This window comes from Cyprinus carpio, chromosome B3 (assembly GCF_018340385.1).
Source record: "Cyprinus carpio isolate SPL01 chromosome B3, ASM1834038v1, whole genome shotgun sequence".
Lineage (NCBI taxonomy): Eukaryota > Metazoa > Chordata > Actinopteri > Cypriniformes > Cyprinidae > Cyprinus > Cyprinus carpio.
Window position 1 is genome coordinate 8,895,413 of NC_056599.1, and position 7,358 is coordinate 8,902,770.

The following is a 7,358-nucleotide window of genomic DNA, read 5'->3' on the forward strand; positions in this document are numbered from 1 at the left end:
TGCTGATTTTTCTTGCATCAAGAATAACTGTATAATTTTTGTTACATTTAAAAGCCATATTGATTGCATTTTGGGCTTTCTTTCTTTTATTCATTTATTCATTGTTTTTATTTTATTTAATTTAGGGAACCAGCCGTCCACATTTTCTGGAGACAGTCCTGGTTGTTGGTGTCCTGTCCTCGGAAATGCCCCCGTTTTACACCACGTTCATTTCACATCATCCAGCAGATAAACTGTAAAAGCCGGACTAATGTAGCTGGCTGGTTATGGAAGCAATCGTCTAGTGATTATTATCACCAAAAGAGGGCACTGCCAGCTTCACTGATTACATACTTTTTTGTATTGTGGATTCATAAAGTCATAATCTTGTTATATTATGTTCTGTTCGCGCTAGTTGTAGTGTTTATTATTTACTGTTTCATAGCCTGACTTTTGCTGAACTGTATTTAAACTATGGTCAGTTTGACCTACAAACATCGCTCATAATAATTATGAATTCTAATATTATTATATGGAAGTTGGAAACCACAACAATTAAAAACAAAAAACATACCTTTGTATGTCCTTAATGAACATTGTCCTTGTTTTTTAATTTATAGATAATCACAAGTGAGATATTAAAGATATTTTCACTACTGAACTAGAAACTAGCCTATTATATGATCTCTGGCAGCTAGGCTTTCTTGACTAGAAGATTTCTTGCAAAGAGGGAAGACTTTTTCAACAACAACGTTAAGATATATTTCTTCTTTCTTTTATGATTGTTTGGTAGGCCCACTGATTTACTGATATGTGACCCAGGCCACAAAACCAGTCTTTATTGTCAATTTGTTGAAATAGAGATTTATACATCATCTGAAAGCTGAATAAATAAGCTTTCCATTGATGTATGGTTTATTAGGATCGGACAATATTTGGCCGAGATACAAATATTTGATGTTTTGTTATCTGAGGGTGCCTAAAACTTAAAATACTGAGAAAAATCAGCTTTAAAGTTGTCCAAATGAATTCTTAGCAATGCATATTACCAATCAAAAATTAAGTTTTTTATATATTTATTATAGGAAATGTACAAAATATCTTCATGGAACATGATCTTTACTGAATATCCTTATGATTTTTGGCATAAAAGAAACAATCGATAATTTTTGACCCATACAATGTATTTTGGGCTATTGCTAAAAATATACCCCAGAGACTTAAGACTGCTTTTGTCGTCCAGGGTCAAATATGTTAGAACCGAAGTCTTTAGTTTTTTGTTTATCTTATATGCAACGTTAGCTCACTATCAGACAGTTGTAGCCAGTGCTTGACATTAACTTTTTTGGAAATCAGCCACTATGTCTAGTGGTTTTCTAAATCTACTAGCCACTCAGAATTTTCACTGGCCACAATTTTGTTGTTAGGAAATTATATTTTATATGACTTAATACTGCATACAAAATCTATTTAAATTGTTTTCCAGGTCATTTTTGACCTGTTTAAAGGGTATTTTCCCCTAAACGTATTAAATGCATGTCATCTTTCATATCAAATTATTCCATTTTGTATATAAATTTCACTTAATATAATAAGACAATATAGGGCTGTTACCAATCAAATTAAATCAGTATCAACAAAACCGATCTTTCCACTGCAGAAGAAACAGAAGTGACTGGAGTGGCATTCAGATGCTTTGACACAGACAGTACAATAATGTTGTGAGCTTGGTATTTTAATTATTATTCATATATATATATATATATATATATATATATATATATATATATATATATATATATATATATATATATATATATATATACATACAAATAGGTGGCAGCAAGTGATAATTAATGAGTCATTGAAGCATGCCTTCAAACGATTCGTTCATACGGCTGATTCAAGATTGAAGCAAGTGCCTGTCTTTATGAATGGACCACTGAATCATTGACTCAAATGATTCAAAATTCAAAAACACGACTCATTCGGTAACGAAACACCGCTGTGTTGAAGCAAGTGCCGCGCGACTGTCCTGCTGTTATCTTTGTTTGGAACTACTGTAATTAACCAAAAACAGTCAAGGTTGACAATATATCCTATCAATAGATTCAAATTCAAATACTGAACTAAAAATATATATTAACTAGGCTACTCGTTTTAACTCTTGAAAAACGTCACATTGTTTGTTATATTTTCCTTTTCAGCGCCTCTGATATGCACGCGCTTCAGCTGTCTTCCGTAGAGATCTGCGCGCTTGCGGAATTTAAAAATAACCGTCATTCCATTTTACTGGCTAATGACTCGCTCGTTTATCGATCTACCATTAAAGTATCAGTTGATAAGGAAGATCGCGAGTAGTGGAAAAAAACAATAACTCATATCCATCTTTTCTTGTACATGATTTGTCACCTTTTATTTAAAAAAAAAAAAAAAAAAAACACAAAAATGTAGCAGAAGGAGGTGAATGGAGCAGATTGAGAGGGAGAATATGAAGAAACAGCAGGTGGCGCTAGTGCACTGTTTTAGTTTGTGATCTGCTGTTAGAAGGAAGAAGAAGGAGAAAGCAGGTGTGTTTGTGCTTCACATTCCTGTCCAGTTGGTGGCGCTGCTGCACGAGATCTGTTGTTAACACAAAAGATATTTTGAAAGAAGAAGGATGGTTGGAACTCAGCTGGCCTATTTCTCCGGTTTGAAAGAGACTGCAGCTACTCCAGAGTGAACATGTCCAGTCTCAATGTTTATTTGCGTGAATATGCACAAATGTGGTTTCTGTCAGAGAACAAATGAAGATGATAAATATATGTTATAATATGAAATGAGAAATGACAGATGGAAAGATAAAACTATATACGCTATAGGAACTCTATATAGAACTATATAATTGTCTGAGGCAATAGTAAACAAACTAAACAAGAGCTTATTTTTAACATACAGTATGAGCACTAAATGCAGCCTTATTAACAGACCGGGACTGCTGATGCTTATAAGTGGTGTCAAATTACACCGTGTATCTGCGCGCTGTTCTAGCGCTCTCGTGTGCTCATTGTAATAATTATTAAAATGCTGGTCAGAGACTGAATAAATATTTACATTGAGACACATGACAAGCAACGCTCTTATGCAAATAAATATGCATCTTTGAAATGATTCGTCAAATACGTGAGGATCACAGCTATTGAATTTATACCGATGCAATCATTTTCCTGAGGTAAAATAAAACTGAATTTCACTATGACACACTCTGAAAAACACATCTACTGTGATAATAAATATTATTACTTACGGAGTTATTACCGCACAGCTTTGTCACAGGGAGGAGGAGTCAGACTTTAAAGGAATGAAGCCAGGGAAACTCCGTATCAATTACTATGCTGGATGCTGCCGAACTGAAAAAGTTCGACTCGCGCATGCGTGAGGCAGGGAATTTTGTACACTGGACTTTGATTTTCTCCAAGATGAAGTCGTGTCAGGTGACACACATCAATCGTGAAGATCGCACAGGTGTTTAACAGCGATCACAAACCGAAAGTGTTTTAAAGACTTCTGGATTCTGTTCTTGCAGCACAAGATCGTCTGAACTACTGCAAGTAAGTCTGAATACTTTCACCATTACACTTATTTAGGAGAATGATGAACGCATTTCAGAGCTGTGTGAAGCGTGATTTGTTAAGTTATAACTTACACCTGTCTGTCGCCGAAGAAACAAACCACCGAGAAACAGAGAGATATTAATAAAACAAACCGTTTAAAGACGATCGACGTGTGTTAAAACATTTTTACAAGTCTATATACAAATCTGTAAAAATGTAGCATTAAGAATAATTCTAAAAGTGTTCTTTTATTTTAGTGATCTGAAGAGATTATTACATGGCAGTATATTTGTAGCATATTTTATTTTTATATTGATTGCTTAATAACTCAAAGATCCAGCACTAGTTATTTTGTTCATAATTTCTTCCTCTGAACTATCATGATCTTGATCTCATTGTCATGTCCAGGTCATGATGAGCATCTGATCGTCTTCAGAGACACAAAGATCTCAGTGTTGAGCTGTTCATCTGCAGTACATTTACATTTACATTTAATCATTTAGCAGACGCTTTTATCCAACGCGACTTACAAATGAGAACAGTAGAAACAATCAGATCAACAAGAGAACAACAACGGTATACAAGTGCTATGACAAGTCTCAGTTAGTCTAGTACAGAACACGTAGCCAGGGTTTTTTTTTTTTTAAATGAATATGTATGTCAGAGAAGAGAGGAAAGATGAGTCTCTCACAGAAACAGAGGTAAGACTGAGTCTGCTTTCAGAGAATCATTTTAAACACTGCTGCAGTTTCAGAGCTTTGCTGGAAAAAACAAAACCTTAACAAACTTTGTTTTATATTTACAAATGATTTGCAGAACTTCAGAGCTTCATAACTTCCTAATTAAAAATAACATTGATATTTTAAAAATAGCCAATAGGTGATAAATATCTCAGAAAATCAGAATCATCATTTACAGTCAGTTTACAGTCGCTCTTCAGCACTGGGTCTGTACTTAAAGGGTTATCTGATGCTTTTTATTGTTTTAATCTTTCTTTAGTGTGTAATATATCTGTTTGTGTAAGATCTTCAAAGTTACAAAGGTCATAGTCTCCTGTAAAGTGATTTATTCTATCTAACAGAGAACACTGATCCAGAAATGATTAAAATGCCTTGACTGAAGTCCACAATGTGATAGCATCACAATGTGAAATATTAGCGTAATGCTATCACAATGAGACGAGGCTTCAGTGAGTTGTAGTGTTGTCGTCATGTTGTGGAGACGCTGTGTGTTTGGATGTGAAAGCAAACCCTCTTTGTTTGGAATCAGTGTTTAAGATTTATTAATAACTCTGTTCCTGAGCCGTACGACCCAAAGGTTAGCTTGTGTACAGCACGCTTTATGAAGCTGCAGTGCATTTTCTCCCAGTTTCCTGTGTTCAACATCAGCTACACACACCTAAATACACTGTACATAAAATACAATAAACCACACCTACATTACTGTATTTTATGTTGAAACTTCAGAACATAAAGTTGTTACAGTGAAGAAGAAAATGTATAACTTTATGAGTTTGTATCTGAAAGGTTAGAGAGTTGCAAAATAAAAGCTTATCTCTGTGAAACGTTCAGCTCAGACTTGGACTCGGGGTCAAAAGGATACAGTAATTTTTACAACAACATTGTTACTGTTATTACACCCAATAAACAAAGTGATAAACTTTTAAAATAGTGTCAGAACTGTGTAGCGCTGACATTTCTGCTCCCTATTTTAGTCAAAAAAGAAAATGAAAAATAAAATATCTTTAATTAGATCAGTCAAATATTTGTAAAATTATATTTAGTCTCATATATTAAGTACTTCAAAGAAATTGTTAAACACATGTGAGTCTGTACACAAGAATGACTGCTATCTTTAAAACTCTGCAAACGTTTCTGTGAAGGACTAGAGAAAATGTGTGTCAATATAAAACACAGATGAACCTCCTGTAGAAAAGTTTCTCTTCTCTCTTTGTGTCATTAGTGTTAGATCAGGATCACATGTGTAGGGCTGGGTATTGTTCAAAATCATTCGATCCGGTGCCAATTTCAATACCTCAGTTTCGATACCGGTTCCTAACGATACCTTTTTTCGTTACCAATTTTATGAAATCCATTTTAACAAGATTACAGAACACATTACCTCAGAAAAACTTAGCCAGTGCACAAACGAACAAAAAATGTTTTATAAAGAGCTCATGCTCACCAAAGCTGAATTTATTTTAATAAAAAATACAGTAAAACTTGTAATATTGTGAAATAGTATTACAATTTAAAATCTTATTTGAATATATTTCAAAATGTAATTTATTCCTGTGATGTCAAAGTTGAATTGTCAAAATCATTACTTCAGTGTCACATGACCCTTCAGAAATATGAAAACAGTTTGCTGCTTAATATTTTGGAAACTATGATACATTTTTTCATGATTCTTTGATGAATAAATAATTAAAAAGAACAGCATTTATTTAAAAACGAAATATTTTGTAACATTACACGTTTTAATGTCACCTTTGATAACTTTAATGCATCCTTACTGAAAAAAATTCTGACTAACCAACACATTTTTGAACGGCAGTGTACATTCAGTAGGTTATTATTTATTGCAATATAAACACTGTCAGAGTGATCAACAAGGTATCTCTTCATTTACCAGTCGAAGACAGAGCAACTTTCTGCTCTTATGTTTACTCCGTGCACTGTCAATGTCTTCATCATATATTTGTCGTGGTACCGGTCTTTGCAGCAATTATTTTACCGCAAATACTGCATCGCGCGCGCATTCCTGGAGAAATGTACCCACACTTTTGATCGACTTTTCCACATCTTTAAGGTATTATGTGTGCGTGCTCGCGTCTCATAGGAGTATGTGCGCGGAGAGTTCGGCGCGTCTCGTGTGTGTAGAGTTTGCGTGTATGTGCGTGAGTGACTTTATGTGTGTTGTTGTGCATTTCATATGTATTTGTTTGAGCACTGACGTTGACTAGTTAACTCCTTAAGTATTGAAATCTGGAACCGAACAACATGTCATTTTTCGATACTCGATAGTATCAAGGCAATTCGGTCGGTACCTAAAAAGTATCGAACTCGGTACCCAGCCCTACACATGTGTCTGTGAAGAGTGACCGGTCAAAGGATGGTGGCGTACTGAACTTTAGTGAGAAAAAAACATCTATCAAAAGGTATTTATCATCTTTGACATTATAATGTTGTGTTGGCTTTTGTCTCCACTAAGATGCTTGTGATAGAAATGAATGGAATAAAACAATAAATCACTGATTTCCTCTTTATTGAACTCAGTCTGGAGCTTCTTTCCAGTAACACAATCACACAAGCAGCCACAAGGAGGTATAAATTAAGCATGGAAAATAGATCATGCAGCCAAACATGAATATGTCTTTCCATCTATCCATAGTCATAGATGGACAAATGCATGTCTATACTTTGCTTCATTACCATCCTCAACAGTGAAGCTCGAGTACGAAAATATTCTACTCAAGTAAAAGTACCATTATATTAATGAAATTTTACTTAAGTACAAGTAAAAGTACCAGTCTAAAAATCTACTCAAGTAAAAGTAAAAAGTACCTCATTTAAAATGTACTTAGAGTAAAAATTACTTAGTTACATTTTAACAGTGGGCGGGAGGCAAAAATGGGATAGGCCTTTAAATCTCAAACCAGTTGAAGAAATCAGTTTTTTATAATAATAAGACATTTGGGCTGTTACCAGGCAAATTAAATCAGTATCAACAAAATTAATCTTTTCAATACAGAGAAGCTGCATCTGAAGTGGCATTTAGATGTAT

General features: G+C 34.3%; 1 long non-coding RNA gene across 1 annotated transcript; it reads left to right on the top strand.

Annotated features, from left to right (window-relative positions):
• Nucleotides 1-2,435: 2,435 nt before the first annotated feature.
• On the top strand, nucleotides 2,436-4,048 carry LOC122136463. The gene is made up of 3 exons (XR_006154147.1): nucleotides 2,436-2,549; nucleotides 3,438-3,569; nucleotides 3,981-4,048. It is a non-coding gene; the product is annotated as an uncharacterized LOC122136463 (long non-coding RNA).
• Nucleotides 4,049-7,358: the final 3,310 nt, after the last annotated feature.